Source organism: Ailuropoda melanoleuca, chromosome 6 (genome assembly GCF_002007445.2).
Source record: "Ailuropoda melanoleuca isolate Jingjing chromosome 6, ASM200744v2, whole genome shotgun sequence".
In the NCBI taxonomy this organism is placed as follows: domain Eukaryota; kingdom Metazoa; phylum Chordata; class Mammalia; order Carnivora; family Ursidae; genus Ailuropoda; species Ailuropoda melanoleuca.
In genome coordinates this window covers 25,195,332-25,210,347 of record NC_048223.1, presented here as the reverse complement: position 1 = coordinate 25,210,347, position 15,016 = coordinate 25,195,332, and the positions used below count along the sequence as shown (strand labels likewise).

The 15,016-nt window shown below is 41.5% G+C and overlaps 1 long non-coding RNA gene across 2 annotated transcripts; it reads right to left on the bottom strand.

Annotated features, from left to right (window-relative positions):
• Positions 1 to 12,572, bottom strand: LOC109490179. Of its 2 annotated transcripts, XR_004626020.1 has the most exons (4): positions 12,338 to 12,572; positions 8,128 to 8,203; positions 1,139 to 1,292; positions 1 to 69 (listed from the first exon to the last, which is right to left on the bottom strand). It is a non-coding gene; the product is annotated as an uncharacterized LOC109490179 (long non-coding RNA). The 2 variants fall into 2 exon arrangements; XR_004626019.1 differs by lacking the exon at positions 1,139 to 1,292.
• Positions 12,573 to 15,016: the final 2,444 nt, after the last annotated feature.

Genomic DNA, 15,016 nt, shown 5'->3' with positions numbered 1-15,016 from the left:
TCCTCCGTGCCGCCGCGGCGGCTGCTGCTGCGGCTGCGGCTGGGCCTGGCCACTCGTGTCTCTCTCTCGCTTGGGAGAGAAGCGGAAGTGCAGCAACAGCAACTATTAAACAGGCAATGGCTTCCCCCAGCCACACACGCTCGCACACACACTCCTCCTCCTCCTCCTCGCCCTCACCCCTCCCCCACCCGGCCCGGTCCCACCCACCCGCGCTCCCCTCCCCCTGCACACCTCCAGGGGGGCGCGAGGAGGACACGGGGACCCCGGGAAACCCTGCCCCCTCCCCACCCACTCCCTCACCCCAGCGCCGCCGCGGGACGCCAGGGAAGGGGGCGAGGAGTGGGAATTTTCTCTCAAGTGGTTTGGGGACCTGGATCCTGGGCTGGAGAGGGGAAGCCGTTCTGAGATGGGGGGCGCTGGGAGCGATAGGAACTGTATGGAATAGGGCGGTCACGAGAGGAAGTTCTTTCCAATAAGGGCTTTTGGAAAGGGGGGGTGACAAATTGGTGGGGAAGGTAGTAATTTGGTGGGAAGGACTTTGGACTAGAGAATGCAGTGGAAACTCCCCCTAAAAAGTGATCAGTTTAAGAGGAAAAAAGAAATCCCACAACAGGGTTTCCCTTTGAGCTGACACTGGCTTCTCCCTCTAGCAATTTACCTGCTAAGAGCAGAGGTCGGTTTAGGCACGCCTGTGAGAAAAATCTCAAAGTAGGAGTTTGCTGCTCACGCACGTGCAATTTTACAATTTTAGATTCTTTAGTCGCTTTATAAAAAGTGGTGGTGTTTTATAAAAGTGATACAAAGGATTCGTGACAGGTAAAACCAACGTGTAGCAGGCTTATGAATGTGAGAAATCACTGGGAAAAAAAACCCTTTGCTACTGAATTAGACTGGATTTAGAATTTTGGGTGTCAGTTTACTTTAAATAGAAAGTTGGGTTTTTGGAAATTAGATCAAAAGTTTTGGGACTCTGGAAACTGCTTCAACAATAATAAAAATGCTATTTCAAGTAATCTTAATATTTTTAGAATAATCACTCAGTATCTTATGAATTGTTCCTTGTTTAGCATGTTTACCAAGGTTAAGATTAAGCCATAAAAAAAAGATTAATGCATCAAATTATGATTTAGTTCCTCACTTGTCATTTCGGTTGAAGGAAACTGAAGATAGATATGCAATGCCACATGTACAGGGTCCGGTACATTAAGGAGAACGCGAGTCAGATTTCTGCGGGTCACTCTAAATTATCTCATTCATATTGCCATCCCTTTCCAACAGTGGCTTCAGTTACCCTAGGGCAACACAACAGGTATAAGGCTAATGGCAAATCCACTAACCCGGAAAACAGGCATTCTTACCACCCACCTGAACCCCTTCTAGCCCTCAACATTGAAACTCCAACTTTATCAGGACTCATAAAGTAATTGTGCATGCTTCTTAATCCTTACCAGGAAACCTGTATCTACCAGGAATCGTCATAGAATCAAGAAGGCCAAAAGCTGGGAAAAACTTTATAGGTCATCATTTCAGCCTCCAGCCTCCCACCTTCGGACAGAGCTATCCCTCAGTCACTCATATGCATAGAAATTTTGAAAGATCCCCACACGTGTGTGTTTGGTTTCAGGAGTCCTGACAGAATATATATATTTTTTAAAATGACGTTCCCCCTGTATGTTATTTGAAAACAACAACAACCAAAAAATCTCTCTAAAACCAAGTTGTAGGGTGCCTGGGTGGCTCAGTCTGTTAAGCATCTATCTTCAGCTCAGGTTATGATGCCAGAGTCCTAGCATCAAGCTCTGTGTTGGGCTCCTTGCTCAACGGAGAGCCTGCTTCTCCCTCTCCCTCTGCCTGCTGTTCCCCCTGCTTGTGCGCTCGCTCTCTGTGTCAAATAAATAAATAAAATCTTAAAAAAAAAAAAGTTTGTATATTTTTTGTGCTTCTGATGAAAAATACATAAATTCAAGAGAAAACAATAAGCAAATATGAAATAAACTGAGTTGGGATGAAGAAAAGTTATTAAAATTGAGAATTCCTCTTATAAAAATTTGAGCTTCCGATAACTTAAAATACATGTACACACTATGAGTACAATGAGTAAAAAAATCATATATGGTTTTTTTTTTTTAAAGATTTTATTTATTTATTTGACAGAGATAGAGACAGCCAGCGAGAGAGGGAACACAAGCAGGGGGAGTGGGAGAGGAAGAAGCAGGCTCATAGCAGAGGAGCCTGATGTGGGGCTCGATCCCGTAACGCTGGGATCACGCCCTGAGCCAAAGGCAGACGCTTAACCGCTGTGCCACCCAGGTGCCCCAAAAAATCATATATGTATAAAGAAGAGAGCGGGCAGAGAACACAGGAAAATAAAAGGTCTGATTTGCTAATATGACTAGGACGGTGAGTGAATTTTTTGTTTTATTTTGGTTTGCGTATGTCGTATACTTGGATACTAAATATAATAATATTTAAAGAAAAAACAAAAAAACCCTGAACATGGTAGTTTGTGTTTTATTGTTGATGCTTGGGCTGAATCTGTCCCTGGGGAAATAACTATGTAATTGAAGGGCTCCTCCTCTATGAGAAGTGTTTTCCCAACCACCAGTCTAGAAGGACAGTAGCGCTCTTTTGTGTACTAGTTCTTATCTCTAACCCTGGTTAGTGCTTTATGGTTTGAGAATGACCTACTGAGGGAGGATAAAAACCTCAAAATGTTTAGAAAAGAATTCACTGCTCTCAAAAGACTAATCGTTACATCAGATTATTTTAAATATGCAGTGGTCTCAGTCATAAAAAACTAAAAATTCATTTGCAACCTTCCAGTTTTACTTATTAGCTACAAGGCCAAAGGACTTAAATTGACCTCCCTGAGCCTCAGTTCCCAGGCTGTAAAGGGCGAGACTACCTGTGCTGTACTGACTGGCAGAGTTGTTCGAATCCAATGTGGATCTATAATAAAGATGGTTTGTTAACTGTTATGCAAAGTAAATTATTAATAATCCCACCCTGATACTAATCCTCAGGAATTTTGTTAGGACATGGAGCCTTTATGACTTAGAATTGATGACAAATATAAGAAACCTCCTATGAGAGAGTCAAGGAACCATAGAATTTTATTTACTAGAAGGGGCCTAAGATAACATTCAAGTTCAAATTCCTAGTATTACAGATGAAGAAATTAAGGCAAAGAAAGCCTGTATGTCTTGTTCAAGGTCATGCGGTAAATCGGTGGCAAAATTGTGGCTGTGGCTCATGCTGCCTACAGATGATATGGGGGGTGGGGGACGGGAAAGCCTCAATTACATTAAAAAATGTGTATTAAGGGCACCTGGATGGCTCAGTCAGTTAAGCATCTGCCCTCGGCTCAGGTCATGATCCCAGTGTCCTGGGATCAAGCCCACATCGGGGCTCTCTGCTCAGCGGGGAGCCTGCTTCTGCCTCTCCCTCTGCCGCTCCCCCTACTTGTGCTCTCTCACTCTCTAAATAAATAAATAAATAAAATCTTTTTAAAAATGTATTAAATATAAAAGAGCTCTGGGGGTGCCTGGCGGGCTCAGTCGGTGGAGCAAGTGACTGACTCTTGACCTCAGGGTTGTAAATTCGCGCCCCACATTGGGTGTAGAGATGACTCAAAAATAAAATCATTTTTAAAGACTGGATAATATTTTCAAGAATATATTAATAATTGGGTGCCTGGGTGGCTCAGTCAGTTAAGCATCTGCCCTCGGTTCAGTTCATAATCTCAGAGTCCTGGGATGGAGCCATGCATCAGGCCCCCTTCTCAGCGGGAGCCTGCTTCTCCCTCTCCCTCTGCCTGCCGCTCCCCCTGCTTGTGCTCTCCTGCTCTCTCTCTGTCAAATAAATAAATAAAATCTTCAAAAAAAAAAAAAAGAACATATTAATAATCAAGACAGATGGGAAAGTGAAAAAATGGAAGCAAGTTAGAGGAATCTTTACTTTTACAACATTTACTTAAAACAATGACCTGAACTTCCCTTCTCCCTGTTCTGAGAGTAATCGTCATTGTTTATTTATTTCATATTTATGGATATATTTTAAATAGGTAATACATTCTCATGCTATATTATTTTAAAGAAATCAAAAGGCATGCCGCGAAAATATCCCTCTGCTCCTCCCCCAACTCTGAGCTCAGCTATGCTTCTGCAAGCAAATGCATACATATACAGTGGATGCTTTGATAGGAATGCTCAATTTACATTTAAAAGATACATCCAGTCACAGAAGCCCAAGTGATTTAACACTGTGATATCTCTGAGCTTTGAGAAAGTGGGTTTCAGTTTTTAGTAATACCTATTCCTGATTCTCAGAATAATCCAACTCTTTTCTCAAGCCATCTTTAGAGTATCAAGTACTTTTAAGTATAAGCACTTGAAGATCAAGGTGCTGACTGATCCCTAGTAGGTGAAATGATATAGTTGATTCAGAAGAAAGAGACCCAGTCTAACTTTTGAGCACTCCTATTTTGGGCTTGTTGCTTACACTGAACTTCAAGTGTTTCATAAAGGCGACTGTTCTCTTTGGCCAGTTTCACATCTAAAGAACTGTCAAGCAAATTAACACTTGTTAATACGGCTTTTTAAACTTGCCTTATGGCTGGATAGAAAGGATTTCCTTTTTCTGTCAAAAGAAAAAAAAATCTTACGTTTGGAATTTAAAAAGAATTCCTATGAAGCCATTCTGAAAATATGGACTCACTGCAGATTTCAGCCCACTTGATTTATTTTATGATGCTCCTTTGCCTGAAAAAATGCATTCCTTATACAGAAAGATAAGGTTTGCAAAGAAGGGTCAATTCCATGAAGCCTAATGAAATCTAGGGCTTTTATCTTCAATTCAGGTCATTTTTCTGTAGGCCTTTTTTTAAAAAAAAACACTGATCCCTTTGAAGGACTTTAAGCATTGTTAGACTTTAGTGGTCCTGAATGTTGCTATCACAGGAAGCTAGGACAGAGCTAAATTATTTTTTTCTACCACATGGAGGCATTGAACAACCATGTGATTTTCAAAATTTACCAAGACTTGATAAGAGTCTAGTGCTTTCTCAGGCAAGGACAAAAAGGTTTGTTTGATGTTGACAAATGGATAGTGTTTAGTAGGAAAGCATTCTATCAGTTTATAATTTAGCATCTCCTTTGTAGAGCCTATTCTCTAAACAAACTAGCCTTCTTCAACCTTCTTTACACTGATAACATAAGGACTATATTGAAACATGCTGGACTGCAATTCAAGCAGTTTTGGTTCATTAATCTCTGAAACTTTTCTTAAACTTAACACTTTTGCAGCTTTCTAAATTTTGGGAGAAATGAAATAGTAGGGAAAATTACTTTTATTTCACGCTCTAAATTACCTATTGTGAAACTTTTTAAACATCACTTTCCCCACAGTTCCATGGTGTGGCAAATGTATAGCCAAGGATCCTGTTTTGAATCCAAAATATACCTCAATAATTGCAAAACCCCGGAAGCAATCAGCAGCAAAGATACCAATCTTAACTTACTGAGCATACATGACGAATTCTGTCTCTGCAGCGGACATACGCATGTCTCAGCCACAAATCAATTAATCAACAAACATTTATTAATTGCCCTGCGTGTACTAAGCACAGTACTGGGTGTCTCAACAGAGGTAAAGTCTAAGAGGTACTCTCTGGTCTCCAACAAGGGCCAGGGAAGAAGGGATATAGCGAAGCCTAGAAGGACAAGTAGGACTTAGGAAGACAGAGAGTCATTCCCAGACATGGAAATGACATTTTAAAAGATAGGAAAAATCATCAGACAGACTCAAAGTATTTTATTATTAAAATATAAATACATATAAAGTAGAAAATACTTTATTATTAAAAACTAAAATAATGAAACCGGACTTTATTCTTCAGAAATGTCACTGGCATGAAGGACAAAGAAAAACGAGATTTCAGATTAAAGGGAACTAAAGAAGCATGAGAGCTAAACATAATATATGATCATAGACCAGATCCTGGACGGGATGGGGGGAAAAATTTTGTAAAAGACAGAATTGGGTCAATTGAAAAAAGTTAGAGTATGGAATTTAGATAAAAGTGTTGTATGGGGGGCGCCTGGGTGGCACAGCGGTTAAGCGACTGCCTTCGGCTCACGTCTCACTAGCCGTCTCTATCTCTGTCAAATAAATAAATAAAATCTTAAAAAAAAAAAAAAAGGAAAAGAAAAAAAGTGTTGTATAGATGTTAAATTTCCTGAAGTTGCTAACTATACTGAGGATATTCTTGTTTTTAGGAAACACACGCTGGAACATTAAGAAGGAAGAGGCATGATGTCTGTAAAGTGTGTAAATAACGAAGAAAAAAATTAACAATGTGTGTTGCAGGTGGGCGCAGAGAGAGAGAGGGGGAGGGAAGGAACAAAATCAATGTGTCAAAATGTTACAAATTGGTGAATTTGGGTAAAGGGTTTATAGATATTCTCTGTATTACTCCTATGACTTTCCTTTCAATTTGGAGAAACAAAAACGTGCTGTCAGAGGGAATGAAATGCAGGGGGATGAAGAGATTACTAATGCATTTCACATCTCTATATTGTTTCACTTCTTAAAATAACTGTGCGTTCCTTTAGTATGTTTTAAATCGAACCACTAAATCATTAAAAGAACAAAAAGATACATGGAGGCAGAAAACCCAAGAAGTGACTGGGGAGCCCACGAATGGGCTAATTTGGCTGAAGGACTCAGAAAAGTGTGGGTTGACAGAAGGATGAAAAGTGGGTACTTTGAGTTTGCAGAGGGACTTCATGGAGAGCTAAGAGGCCTGGATTTCATTATAGGATGAAAGTTACAAGGGAAAGACGTTAGAGGCATTTTAGCGTCATGGGTATTTTAAGATTAGTTTGATAGAAAAGGCAGAAAGGAGAGAAAGGAATCAAGGAAATCAGGAGGAAGCCATTGAGGAGTACGCGCGTAGGGAAGCAGTTCCTAATTCCTAATTCTCTGTGCTTATTTTAATTAATCGCAGCTTAATGCTGAAGCTTTGGGGATTTCAGTCCTGTGACAGCAGAGACTGCTTAGAACTATATAGAACAATGGTTGGCACTTAGTAGGCAAGCAATATCAAATTAAGGTAGGGAATGAAAACCATCCTTGTCTTTCATAGTAGCGATTCCCCTTTTCCCATCTCCTGTGATATTCCATCATTCACAAATGTATGATTACACCACCCAGCGGTCAACAAGGGGCTTGTGGAGTCCGTGGTGCCGTTCCCAGGGGAAGCACAAGTGACCCCAGGGTGAGGCGTGAACTGACCCCAGCGCCCCAGCGTGGAAAGGAATCCAGGCATTGACATCAGAGTTACAGAATTCCAAATCGGAAGAGCTCTAGAGATCATGAGATGGACCCTGTTCTACTGACAAATAAGGAAGCTGAGATCCAAAGATGCAAGATGAGTTTTCAGAGATCAGGCAACTAGTTAGCAGAAGCCCTTGGAAGAATCCAGGTGGACTACGGAGACTTGTATAATCTACACGTCCAACCCTCAAACGTGGAGCAGCAGACAGTGGTCAGGCAAGCCATAGGTCACTTGCTTCCGTGGAGGCAAACATGCTTATGTTTTATCTACACAGCACAGCTTTCCATGGATCTGGGCTGTCAGAGTCTTTGATATCCATTCCACAGTGTACATTAGACTGGACCCAGACTTTCTATTCAAACATACACGCACACGCACACACACTCTCTCTCTCTCTCTCTCACATACACCTCTCTTACTTCCTAAATCACTCACTGAATTGAAGGAATCCTAAATCTCATAGTGCAATGGTTACAGATATTTGCCCAATGTGGTTGTAAGAATAGAAGTAGAGATTCCGATATCCCCATCTTCTTCCCTGACTTTACTCACCTTGAGAAGTCTTTTCAGATCTTGGGGAAGAGGAAAAGCAGGAAAATGGTAGGGCATGACCACTTTGGCTTTGTGGCTGAGGTTACACCCATCAGCATTGCGTTCACACAGGTTGTGAGGAGTTGAAAGTTGGAGAATATCTTAGCCCCGTTTCCCACCCCTCATTCTTCCCTACTCCATCTAAGGGAGGAGCATATAGTTCAGGGCAGTTAAGAGAACGAACAGACCTGTTTCCATACCTGTACTGCCTCTTACTAGCAGTGACCTCAGGAAAGTTCTTCAACCTGCTCAACCTTCGTTGCTGCATCTGTAAAACTGAAATAATAAAACTCAGTTCATAAGATCTTTCGAAGGTTAAATGAGAAATGTCAGTAAAATGCTTAGCCCAGGTGCCTGGCATGGCCTAAGTGCCCAAAAAGTGGTAGCTATCATCAGTTGAACCTAATACGTTATCCTGCCCTAATGTATTTTTCAAAATTCAATTCAGCGACCTCAGACTTTCTTTGGCTGTTCCAGAGTTAATAAATTTGAGGAGTGCATGCAGCTCAACCTTACTTATATATTATTTTGTATTGTTTCCTGGCAGTTGAGAAATGGTAAGCAAAGGGAGGGGAGGACCCCTGCCCCATTCCAGCTCCAGCCCAAGGCCAGACTCACGGCCAACCACCTGTTGATGGATTGTTCCAGTGGCAAGAGCCCCTGAAAGAGCATTAACAAACAAGTAAATCAGAAAACATCTGGTTTTACCCAGAAATGTTCCTCTCTAAACGAGTGAGTCAGAATGGCCCAAGTACATGACACTTCCGCTTAAATTGTTTGGAGAACTGTCAGGTGAACGATCGTTTCAGAGGAATTGTGTCTATTACATAGAATTCCCTTTCTCTTTAGATGGACAGTTAGTCCAACCTTTTAAAAGTGTCAAATCAAGAGATCCAAAAGAAAACTGGCTGTGGACAAGTTGGGATTTCCAAAGAAGTTTAAAACACGAAGAAACTCTCCGGGAAATCTGTCAGTCGCAATATGCGCAAGTGTGGAAAATGTTGGTGAAAACGTTTAGACTCCTTAACACGATTATTTTTCCCCTATAAGATTTGCACATTGGATTCCCAGAAGCAATAAAGCCATCATAATCACTTTTTGTTTGAGAAAGTCATTTTCTGTGACGTCTGTTCAGGTTCTTAGGTCCATTCTAGGGGAGAGATTTAGAACTGGGCAGTTTGGGGGTGTATTTGTCCTTTTCTCAGAGTTCTAAATTGTTATTATATTCAGGGGTTGAGAGCCATAACTTTTCTATGAAAACAGATTTTTTCGTATAAATATATAAAGATTTGTATTCAGAAACCCTCAAATACTAAAAAAGCCACTTATCTGCAGCTCTGGGTCACTCCTTGGCACCACAGTGTCCTTGAGCGATATGGGTGGGGAGATTAGGAGTTTTACATTCCAATATTTAGAGTTTATTTAGTTCCAGTTGTGTCTTAGCTTAAAATAAATCCTTGGGGTAGTAGGTTGGTCTAAGAGGTATAGTTAAGATGTTATTTTTGGAAACTGCTAGAGAATGAAATGAAAACTTGTGATTTTCCTTCAACTTGGCTTGAAAATAAAATAAAGATTTTATGAACTTGGAGGTGAATACATTTACTCTCCTCAAACTTGCTCGCTTGTAAATGAGTGACTTAGAGCAAGAGTCCAGAATAGGGACTACGGGTTTTTCTGAGCTCTGTCCCTGTGTATGGATTGATCTTTACCAAAATCACCAACCATCCTCTTCTTAAAAAAAAAAAAATTGCGTAGAGCACCAATATGTTTATGTTATAAACACATACTTATTGAAACCACCCCATTGTTCATTTTTTTAATACATCTAAATGCTATATAATGCCCAAAGTAGATAATTTAGGTGTGGCCCTCTATAGGGATGGCTAGCAAGGTTTTCCTTAGGAGTATAGGGTGCTTTTGTTTTTTTTTTTTTCAAGATTTTATTTATTTATTCGACAGAGAGAGAGACAGCCAGCGAGAGGGAACACAAACAGGGGGAGTGGGAGAGGAAGAAGCAGGCTCATATTGGAGGAGCCTGATATGGGGCTCGATCCCATAATGCCGGGATCATGCCCTGAGCTGAAGGCAGACGCTTAACCGCTGTGCCACCCAGGCGCCCCAGCTTTTGTTTCTTAATATAGGATTTTTGTGTCCTCTCCTTATGAAATATGCATGAAACTCCCACTTGCGTAAGATGCAAAGGCAAAGCTGTGCTGTGTGTTACGATCACTGAGGGGACATTTGGACACGGTACTGTGCTACCTCTGAAACAACTTTATTTATTTATTTATTTATTTAGTAACCCTACCCCTGATGTGGGGTTTGAACTCACAACCACAAGATCAAGAGTCACATGTTCTACCAACTAAACCAGCCAGGTGTCTCCAGAACAACTTTAATACACAGCTTCTGCTTTCTAAAAAGTCCCTTGTCTATTTGTTCACTTTTTATTATGAAAATTTTCAAACATTCATAAAAATAGAAAGAATAGGGGCGCCTGGGTGGCGCAGTCGTTTGGCGTCTGCCTTTGGCTCAGGGCGTGATCCCGGCGTTATGGGATCGAGCCCCACATCAGGCTCCTCCGCTATGAGCCTGCTTCTTCCTCTCCCACTCCCCCTGCTTGTGTTCCCTCTCTTGCTGGCTGTCTCTCTCTGTCAGATAAATAAATAAAATCTTAAAAAAAAAATAGAAAGAATAGTACAAGGATTCCCATAGACCCACCCTACTACTCACGTTCAAGAATTGGTAATATTTGTCATATTTACTTCATCTTCTTCTTCTTCTGTTTTTGCTAAATCACTTACAGTGACAGACATCAAGACAATTTACCCCTGAGGTGCCTGAGCGGCACAGTCCTTTGAACATCCACTCTTGGTCTCCATTGGGGTTGTGATCTCAGGGCCATGGGATGAAGCCCTGCGTAGGGTCCAGGCTCAGGGGGGAGCCTGCTTGGGGTTTTCTCTCCCTCTGCCCCTCCTCACCATGTGCACGCACGCTCTCTCTCTCTCAATCTCTCTCAAATAAGTACAAAAATCTTTTAAAAAAGACAATTTATCCCTAAATTCTTCAATATGCTTCTTCAAAAAATAACCACATACCATTATCACACCTGACAAAACTAGCAACAGTTCCCTGGTATTGTCTAAATATTCTATACATATTCAATTCTCTAATTTCCTTTTAGGTTCAAACCAGTATTCTGTTAAAGACCATTCACATTGTTTTTGTTTGTTTTGTCTCTCTCTTTTTAAGATTTTATTTATTTGAGAGAGAACAGGTGGAGGAACTGAGGGAGAGAGGGACCTGAGCTGAAGGCAGACGCTTAACTGACTGAGCCACCCAGGCGCCCCTAAATAAAATCTTTAAAAAAAATTACAGGATATAGAAAGGAGAGAGGGTTCATATTAAATGATACCATGAAGAAAAATAGTTAAGCAAATCCACAATGTGGAGCATTCTACAATACAAACTGGCTTGTCTTTTAATGACTCAAAGAAAATGCTGCAAGGTTAAAAAAAAAAGGGGGGGGGAGGTGGAACAGTTGGGGGATTGTTCTAGATTAAAAGGGACAGAACAGGGGTGCCTGGGTGGCTCAGTGGGTTAAGCAACTGACTCTTGCTTTCAGCTCAGGTTATAATCTTGGAGTCATGGGATCAAGCCCCGAATGGGGCTCCTTGCTCAGCGAGGAGCCTGCTTCTCCCTCTACCTGCCGCTCTCCCTACTTGTGTTCTCTCTCTCTCTGACAAATAAATAAAATCTAAAAAATAATAATAAATAAATAAATAAAAAGATTTTATTTATTCATTTGAGAGAGAGACAGAGAGAGCATAAGCAGGGGGAGAGGCAGAGGGAGAAGCTGGCTCCCTGCTGAGCTGGGAGCTCCATATGGGGCTTGATCCCAGGATCTGGAGATTATGACCTGAGCTGAAGGCAGACGCTTAACCATCTGAGCCACCCAGGCTCCCCTATATCGTGTAAATTTGAGGTGTGATTCATTCCAGGTAAACCTTTTTGGCAAGACAGTCAAGTCATAGGTGACGCTGTCCTTCCTGTTTCATCACATCAAGAGGCAATGAATTCTTGGCCCTTAAAAGGAATCTCTTGAGAAGCAGAAACATGTACCATTTCTCACTTGTCTTAAAAAACACCACTGGAGGGGCACCTGGGTGGCTCAGTCAGTTAAGCGACTGACTGCCTTTGGCTCAGGTCATGATCCCAGGGTGCTGGGATTGATCCCCGAGTTGGGCTCCCTGCTCGGCAGGAACCTGCTTCTCCTTCTCCCTCTGCATCTCCCCCTGCTCCATCCCCCCCACCTCATGCTCTCTCTCTCTCCAATAAATAAATACATCTTAAAAGGCACACACGCACACACGCACACACCACAGGACCAGAGCTGTGAATGTCACTTACCCTCTCAGATGATCCTCTGTTCTCTGTGAGAGGTAAAAGCAATGTTAACTCTGTACCTTCACAGAGTTATGGTAAGGGCCACAGGAGAAGAAAATAATACGAGTAACTACTACTTATCGAGCAGTCACTACGTGAAGCCCTATGCAAGAGCTTTCCATTTACTGTTCCAGTTAATCCTCACACTAACCACAGGAGATAGGTACTATTACCATCATCTCTAGTATGCGGGTGAGGAAACAGGCACAGAGAGCGAGTGAAGCAATTTTGCATAGGTCAGACAACTGTTCAGAGGAGGAGGCGGGATGCAAACTCCACCACCCCCGACCGCAGAGCCTGTGCAGGAAATCACCGTGAGTACTACACAGAAGCCGAGTATCAACACAGAAATACCAGGCGTTGTGTTAGGGGATGGAGAGGATGTTTTTTGTGTTTGTTTTTTTCTTTGTCTTTTTTCAGACTTTCACTGATGTTATTCTATTACTTTAATATCCACGAAATGAATAGGCATTTACAGGGGAAGACATACAATATGGATATAAAATAACAATCAGAGTCATTTATTACTTACCTGCTCTGGTGGTACTGACAACAGAACGAAAGGAATCACATCAACAATAATAAAAAAATTTTGCCCAGAGGGAAAGAGACATATGAAGTAACGCCATAAACAGATATTCTGTATTTTCTTCTTTACAATTCTACTCCTTTTGTCCTGTTTTATTTGACATATGGCTCACTTCATAAAAATGTTTAAATATTGATTTCCAAATAGCTTCACTTACTTGTCCTAAAACAATATTAACAGACCATTAGGTTTCTGGAAGGATCTGTTCTGCTGTTTCTGTAAAAAATGTTTTCCTTTGGCTTTTTTTCTTTTTAAATCATTTATTTATTTAAGTAATCTCTACACCCAATGTGGGGCTCAAACTCATGACCCTGAGATCAAGAGTCACATGTTCTCTGGACTGAGCCAGCCGGGAACCCCTCTTTAGGTTTTTGAATCAAGAGAGTTAGTTGGTCAATTATAACCAAGCTTGATGAACACATGATTTCTTTTTTAAAGGCTATATGATTAAGGCAACCTAAAGAGGCACGACCATCAGTGAGTTAAGCCTTTCAGATGGGCATCTGTCCTCTCCAAGGTGTGAAACGGCTTTCTAACCCCCAGAATGCTCCACGAGACCCATCACGGTTTATGTCCACACATGGTAAAGGTAGCTCTGCAAACTGCATGCCCTCCTAAAACGCCTTTGCCACTCAAGTCACTGGAGTTTTTTTTCCCTGCCTTTCCATTCTGCTTCAAATACCAGAAAAACAAAGTGTTTATTTTTTTGAAAATTGTATTTATTTTTAATAATCTCTACACCCAACATGGGGCTCAAACCCGTGATCCCGAGATCAAGAGTCACATGCTTTTCCGACTGAGCCAGCCAGGCACCCCCAGAAATACAAAATGTTTAATTTGGAAATTGCAATAATTCTAACCCTGGAAATATTTATTATAATTTACATAAAAGTCAGTAAGATCTTTGGAATAGATTTAAAAATATATCCATCAACCCAATGTAGGGGAGGGACACCAAAATTATAGCAAGCCATGGTAAGATAACTATATCACAAAATTGAAAAGTTATAATTGCCTTTTATCATATCTGGATGGTAATAAAGAGAAAAATATATTTCTTGAAAATTTCACATAGCTTATTTCCACTTCAAAGCTCCTAAAGATGATCTTTTTGGGGGAGGGGTTGTACAGTGTTATTAATAATTACTAGCTAAAATATATCGATTGCTTACTATGTCTTAGGCACTTGACCTGCATTCTTCCACTTAATCTTTGCAACTGCTCTATGAGGTAGCTGCCTTTGTTAGCACCCACTTACAGAGGAGAAAATTTAGTCTTACAGAGAGGTAAGCAACTGTGAACAGTTACACAGATGTTAGGTGGCAGAGGCAGAACGCAAACTCAGGACTGACTCCAGAGCCCAGCCTCCCCAGCTACCCACAGATGACAGTAAATAACGACTCCGGTTTTCCTCAACTGAATTTCAGACCCTAAGAACACGCAAACTCCTAACTGAGTAGAATGCCTTGTGCTGAACCCAGAACAATGCAACACAAGAAACAGGATTGCAAAATGTAGCCGTAGAAGCCAGGACTCAGGTTTCCTGCCCCAGCATAAGAGGATTCTCACCACTCCCCGGGGGGCCCCCTCCCCTCCCCACCCTCCCCAACAGCCTGTGGGCGTTCTTCTTGAAGACTCTCACAGCCACACGGGTGTCTGCAGCTGCTCTGGCAACCCTCCCTTTTCCGCCTCCCCTTCAAAGCCCTGGTGGGCAGTGTGTCTTCTCTCCCATCCTCGGGGGTTTCACCCAGCAGCCAATCAATAAAGATGTGTTGAACGAATAAATGAATGAAGGAGTGAATGAGCAAACAGCTGTCAAACGAGTCACAGATGGAAAAGTACACAGAGGTGCATAAATAGTAAGCTATTTGCCTAAAATAGCCTCAGCCTGACCAGAAAATAAATTTCACTAAACTTCATCATTAAGTTGGGGAACATTTATTTATTCTATACGAGATATATTATTTACTTCACATTTCATACTTGGTTGCCTCACTGTTATTCAACACTGCACTTGCTTGTGTGATAGGGTCCTGTCACCTCATCTTTGATCC